Here is a 7330-nt window from a genome sequence, read left to right as displayed (position 1 = left end):
TTTATTATTTGCTTTACTTTTACTGCTTTCAGAATTACATCAATTAAATCAATCTCAAAACCCCCCATTTTACTTTCAGTATATTTGCTTTCAGTTTATCTCGTTTCAGTTTACTTCTCTTTCAGTTTATTTTTGTTTAAGTTAATTCTCTTGGTCTTGATAAGGAAGATAGGTAAGTTTTCAATTCTCTGTGGATTCGATCCTTTATCACTATCTGCAGTAGTAATATTGTTAATAACCAAAAAGGTTATTTTTGACCGATTTTGACAACCGCGAGTCACTAGTCAAAAGCAAAACCAAAAGCCATAGTGGCAAGGATATGAAGGAGACCACAGAAGTTACCCAATCTTCTGAAGGAGGGATAACCAAAGTAAGTATAAGAATTATATCCATTAAATGACTCACGAACACGTATTCTAATATAGATGAGAAAGAACGACAAGGAGGTCATGTGACCTCCCAAGCTCAATCCTAAGAGAGCCAAAAGGTGAGACAGGATCAAGTACTATCGCTTTCATGAAGACCACAGACATATAATGGATGAGTCACAAACAATAGAAGTCTGAACAAATTATCCCTTGCGAAGGGTATTACATAGGTTGAATCTATCAAGACGATTGACCACCTACACGGTGATACTATCAGCCTTCAATATCAGGTATGTCCTAAGAAAAGCAATGAAGGCCTAGGTGGTAGCTGATTTTATCGCAAAGATGACTCTGCCATTGGAGACTTCAAAATTGCCTTAATCGCCTATTGAGGAGTGGAAGGTTTAGGCGGATGGTGCTTGCAGAGCTAGGGGTTCTGGAATTGGAATCCTCCTATAGAGTCAAATCGAGATAAAGCTTCGCTATGTAGCAAAACTCGCCTTCAATACTACCAATAACGAAGCCGAGCATGAACCTATGATTATGGCCCTAAAAATCATCATGGAAATAGGTATAAAGAAATCAATTATTTTTAGTGACTCACAATAGGTTGTTAATTAGTGCTAATGACAGTTTCAAATCTGAGAATCGAATCTTTCAAATATGAAGAGAAGGTTCGCTCCTTAATGATGAGGATCAAAGATAAGCAGGGTAATGACTCGCGGTTGTCGAAACCGGTCAAAAATAATCTTTCCGGTTATCAACAATAATAATAATGTAGATAGTGGTAAAGGATCGTATCCATAGAGAATTGAAAACTTATCTATTTTTTTCAACAAGACCAAGAGAATTGATCGAATGAGAAACTGAAAGCAAGCAACTGTAAGCAGAATAAAAATAAAGTGCAGTAAAAGTAAAATGGGAGGTTTTGAGATTGATTTGATTAAGCAACTACTGAAAGCAATTAAATAAGCGAATAATGAAAATAAAATGGGCCTTAGACATCAAATAATTGTTAATTGCATGAAGAGATAGAGAGATCCAATCCTAGTTACTCAAACGCATGAGATGTTGCTAGATCATACAATTTCCTTAGTTTTTACACCAAGTGTTCTTATGTTTGAACAATCCAAGCAATTACGGACTTAAAATTATCCAAACTAACAATATATTACCTTGCAATCAAGAATCAAGTGGCCAATTTGATCAAAACAACAAAGTAATAATAGATTCAAGCATCAAATTGTATGAATATTGAACAAACTAAAGACAAACAATTTATGTTCAGATCTTACAATCCATTAAACAACTTTAGTTTCAACCGATCTTCAACTAGAATAAAAGGTTTCAGCCACTCATAGCTGAACCAAAACCAAAAATAAAAGAAAATAAGAAAGGTAGAAGAAAAAGAGTGGAGGGAGGCGTCGGCCTTGGAGAGATGAGGCGTGAAGATGTTCTGAAGATGATCCAAAGGTACTTCTTGGCTAGATAAAAGCTTCTTAAATAGGATTAGAGGCTGACCTTACTGCCCTAGAGGTACTTGCTGCCCAAGTTATGTCTGAAAAGAAAAGAATCGTGTTGCAAATTATTCAGAAAGAAAGAGGCGCGCGGCATGCACTGCAGAAGGAATGTGGCGCACGCGAATGCTCTTCAAAGGGAAAGTGAGGTGCGTGCGGATGCTCTGTAGAAGAGGAAAGATATATGTCCAGTCTTTTCTTTTTAGGTGGAGTCTTCGTTTGAATTTTGAATGCTGAATGCAGAAGAGGTAAGTGCGTCTTCTTAAAATCTTACTGCCTAAATAGGAAGATATGACTGCTGCAGTGTGTGCACATCATTGAACAAGGAAAGAAAGATCTGCATTTTGAATTTCAAATAATCTTCTGACTGAGCTTTTCTTATTTGCTTTTGCTTCTGCACTTTTCTTATTTGAAAACTTTCCTTTTCTGAAAACTTTCCTTATTTTAAAACTTTCCATATTTGACACTTTTTGGCAGTTTTAAGAGCCTTTTCTCCATATTGTTTCTTTACACCTAATATCTACAAAACATGATTAAAACCACAAAATTAGACAGAAAAGATGTAAATAAACATCCAGAACATAATGATAAAGTGGACTAAAATATGCTCTATCAGGTAACTTTGAGCTTCACCAGCTGGCTAGAGGTGACAATGAAGAAACCGATTTTCTAGCTAAAATTGTAGCAGAAGGTGAACAACACTTGGCCCAACCATTTCAATTTGAGGAAACTTGCAATCGATGAGGAATAATCTTTCCCCATAGAGGAAGGAGAATCATGGATGACACTCGTCTACAAGTTTTTGACAGAGGATAAACTACCAACAGACAAATTATCGATTAGACAGGTAATAAGAAAGTCTTAGAAATATGCACTAATTAATGGTTGGCTGTACAGGAGATCCTCAACTCAACCATGGTTACGATGCGTAATGGAAGATGGGGGCCAAGAAACCCTTAAAGACATTCATGAAGGTGATTGTGGAAATTACAAAGGAGCTCAAACGATCACCCAAAAAAATTCAGACAAGGATACTACTAACCAATGATAATACAAGATGCAAAAGAACTTGTCCAGAGGTGTCATCAATGTCAAGTGCATGCAAGCATTCCAAGGACTCCTAAATAGATGCAAGTAGCGATTGGAAGCCCCTAGCCTTTCTTTCAATAGGGGCTAGACATCTTTGGCCCATTCATAAAAGCAACTGGGTCAAGAAAATTCATAATTGTGGTAGTGGATCATTTCTGTAAGCAGGCTCAAGCTGAAGCAGTTCAGTCCATTACCATGCAACAAGTGATCTCTTTTGTCAGCAGGAACATCTTCACTTGGTTTGGAATCCCAAAAGTAGTAATCACTGACAACTGTACTCAATTTGCGAGTTCTAAGTTTAAAGATTTCTATAGGAAATGGGAGATTGACTTAAGATTCAATTCGGTCTGTCACCCACAGACCAATAGAATTATTGAGGTTACAAACAGGACTATCCTACAAGGGCTAAAGAAAAGACTCGATAAAACTAAGGGCAACTGGCCTAAGAAATTGCCCCCACATACTTTGGGCATACAGAACAACCACAAGAACAGCCACAGGGGAAAGACCTTTCTCTCTTGTGTGCAGGGCTAAGGCAGTAATCCCCGTGAAAATCCAAGTAAGCAGTTTCAGTACACAGCACCCTGAGATTTCAGAAAGTCTTGAAGAAATGCAATTCAATATGGATCATGCCGAATTTTTATGAGAAAAGAATGCAATCAGAATAGTGGTTTAAACTAGAAGGACCATTTAAGGTCTCAAAGGCTATTCGTCCAGGGTCTTATAAGCTGGCCAAGTTAGATGGCTGAGTCATTCCCCCACTCCTGGAATATTTGTAATCTGAGAAAATTTTATCAACAATAGTTAACGATTTATTTTTTATGTATTGTGTTATTCAGTGACAAGGATGAAGTTTCCTTCATCAAAAAGATTAAAGAGCATTCATCAAAAGCCACAAGGTGGGTATTTGCTAGTGATAGAGCATATTTTAGTCCATTTTATCATTATGTTCTTGATGTTTATTTACATCTTTTCTGCTTAATTTTGTGGTTTTAATCATGTTTTGCAGATATTAGGTGTAAAGAGACAATTTGCAGAAAATGCTCTTAAAACTGCCAAAAAGTGCCAAATATGGAAAGTGCCAAATAAGGAAAGTGTTCAAATAAGGAAAGTTTTCAGAAAAGGAAAGTTTTCTAATAAGGGAAGTGCAGAAGTAAAAGTGAAAAAGGAAAGCTCAGTCAGAAGATTATTTGAAATTCAAATCACAGATCTTTCTTTTCTTGTTCAAAGATGTGCACACACTGCAGTAGTCATATCTTCCTATTTACGCAGCAATATCTCATGAAGACGCACTTGCCTCTTCAGCGTTTAGCATTCAAAATTCAAACGAAGGTGATCAAACATAATTTAGCCACATTTTTATTACCTTTATTACTGTTCAATTACACATTTTTCAGCTTAATTTATGGTTTTTATCATGTTTTTGCAGAAAAGGAAGAAAATGGAAAGTTGGAGAAAAAGTGCAGAAAAAGCTGAAAAAGTGATTGGGCCAAAGTGATTTCGCCAAATCACTGCCCAAATCAAGCTAAAGCAGAAAGCTAGGACAGACTCACAGGAAGATATTGGGGCAAGCGATTTGGGCAAATCACTGCCCAAATCAAAATGACAGCAGAGGCGGACAGCAGAGCGGGAAAAAGGAAGAATTCAAAATCCAAAAGCATTAAAGTCCTATCCTACTTCAAACACTTCAAGATCAATCCTAGGACATCTCCAAGAGTCACTCCCAAAGATAGACTCCCTCAAGAAGAAGATTTATTCACAAGTAAATACAAAAGCAAAGAGGAGATTAAAGACTACAAAAAGACCAATCCATACTAGGATTCCAAATCCTAAGTGGATTAGGATTCTTCACCTACAAAAGGAGGCAGCCCCAAACCAGCAAAAAATCATCTCTCTCCACCTTCGGAAATTCTGCAAGAAACACAACAGCTTTTCTTCTTTTCTTTCTTCTTTTCTTTTGTGGTTTTCTCCACCATGAGTGGCTAAACACTTTTCTTTTCTAGTTGAAGTTGGAAAAATTCAGTTTGTGATGAACTGGGAGATTTAAATCTCCATTGTTAAACTCTTATTTACTTTCAATATTTATGCAACTTGATCTTTCCATTATTATTGCTTTGCTTTTAGAATCAATTAAGGCATGTTGCTTTTAATTGCATAAGTAATAAATTGTTTGAATGATTTAGGTCCGTAATTGCATAGATTGTCTAAACACAAGTACAATCAGTTGCATAATCTAAACTTGACCACGCGGTTGGCAAGGTTAGAATTAGGTTTCTCTAAGTCTTAATGCAGTTAACAGTTGTTCGATGCTAAAAGCCCCAAGGACGTTCGTTGGCATCTTGTTAACTAGTGTTTGATTAGTGAACGGTTCCTAGTCAAACTAGAACTAAGGAGGAATTTAGATTGTGAGAAGTGTTTTTTACATTCTAAACTAATTTATTGAAATAAATAGGAGTATCAAAAAGAGTCAATGATCAATTCTAAACAAACTGAAATAGATCCATGCTTCAACTAGAATCCTTCTCCCATTATAATTCTCATCTTTTTTGCTTTCTCTTGCTATTTAGTTTCAATTCATCAAATCAACCCCCCCCCTCTTCTTATTTATTTGTTATTTACTTGTCCAAGTCATTATTAGGAAAATCTGTAGTGTCAAATCCCTGTGGTTTGACCCTATTGCCACTATCTGCAAATTATTTTGTTGGTTAATAATAGGTTTATTTTTTACGGTTTCGACAATCGCTATCAAAAATTGGCGCCGTTGCCAGGGATTTGATCTAACTAACGTATTTTCCTTTTATGACCAGGGCTGATCGTAAAGAAGCTCTTCTTTACGATCCAGAAATTGAACGCACTGCCAAGACCTTAAAGAAGCAAGCAAACTTGAGGAACCAAGCCTCCAAACCATCTTCATCAGCAACAGCAACAAATCTGGTATCTGCCATACAATCTACTACACCTGCTGCTATATTTGCTGCACAAATCATTGTTGTATCTGCTACACAAATCGCTATTGTACCTGCTGAATAAGTTGTTGAACCAGTTGCTGAAATTATTGTACATGCTGCACTTGTTGAATCTGTTGCTGCACAAGCTGCTGCACTCAAAACCAGCCCTTAAAACTACACCAGAACCAGCCCAAAAACCAGAAATTTTTGCTAAAAAAATCCCAGAACTAGCCCTTAAAATAGTAGCTGAACGAGCTGCTATAAAGACAGCCACAACAGCACCTGAAGAGGCAGAAAATGCAGCAGCTACTACTCTTGAACCAGCTGCTGTCCTTGCTGAATTTGAAGCTAAAAATGTTGAGGCAAGAGCTCCAATGGCACAAGATAAAACTCTTTGCGAACTAGCAACACCCTTGGATGATCAAGCACTATGGTGCATCACTTACTCACCTTTGGCAGCCCCTTTTGAGCTCAAAACCAGATTAATTCATCTCCTTGCAAAATTCAGAGGTCTGAAAAATGAAGATCCATACAAGCACCTTAAAGAATTTCACATTGTGTGTTCAACAATGAGGCCTCAAGGTATTTCCGAAGAGCATGTTAAATTAAGAGCTTTTCCCTTTTCTCTTGATGATTTTGCCAAAGAATGGTTGTTCTATTTACCACCTGGATCCATCACTTCATGGGATGGGATGGTGAGAGTCTTCTTGAGCAAATACTTTCCAACCTCAAAAGCTATTGGTATCAGAAGAGAGATCAGTTGCATCAAGCAAAAGGATTATGAAGAGCTATATGAATATTGGGAAAGATTCAATCGATTGTGCACAAGCTGCCCTCAACATGACATCTCTGATAAGTCACTCATTGAATACTTCTATGGAGGTTTGCTACCTTCGGAAAGAAAGTTCATAGACGCAGCATGTAGAGGATCAATTGAAGACAAGTCACCTCAAGCCATAAGAGATTTAATTTCCACCATGGCAGCAGCCTCACAGCAATTTGGAGATCAAGAACAGCCACCAAGAAGGGTGAATGAGGTGAGTACATCCACTTTAGCATCCCAAATTTCTGATCTCACCAATGCTGTTCGTAGCCTTGTTGTGGATCAAGCCCAACAAGTCCAGCAGGTTCAGCAGCCCAAACCATATGGAATATGCACAAACTTGAGCCACCCTACTGACCTATGTCCTTCCTTTCAAGAAGAGGACCAGCAAGTCAATGCAGTTGGAGGATTTAATGGGCAAAGAAGGTATGTGTAATACCCGGCTAGACTCCAGTATCGAAATTCCTACCGTCCGGTAGAATCTCGAATGTCAAAAACCTCTAGAGGGGTAAAATCATGTTTTTATAAAATGTTTTAATGTATTTTATGGTTTTAAGCAAGAAAGAAATTGAGTTTTGAATGAAA

General features: G+C 37.4%; 1 non-coding gene across 1 annotated transcript; it reads right to left on the bottom strand.

Annotated features, from left to right (window-relative positions):
* Positions 1–6662: 6662 nt before the first annotated feature.
* On the bottom strand, positions 6663–6769 carry LOC122723591. The gene has a single exon (XR_006350578.1). It is a non-coding gene; the product is annotated as a small nucleolar RNA R71 (small nucleolar RNA).
* Positions 6770–7330: the final 561 nt, after the last annotated feature.

Source organism: Manihot esculenta, chromosome 4 (assembly GCF_001659605.2).
Source record: "Manihot esculenta cultivar AM560-2 chromosome 4, M.esculenta_v8, whole genome shotgun sequence".
Classification (NCBI taxonomy): Eukaryota; Viridiplantae; Streptophyta; class Magnoliopsida; order Malpighiales; family Euphorbiaceae; genus Manihot; species Manihot esculenta.
The sequence above is the reverse complement of the archived record's forward strand: the minus strand, read 5'-3'. Positions and strand labels throughout refer to the sequence as shown.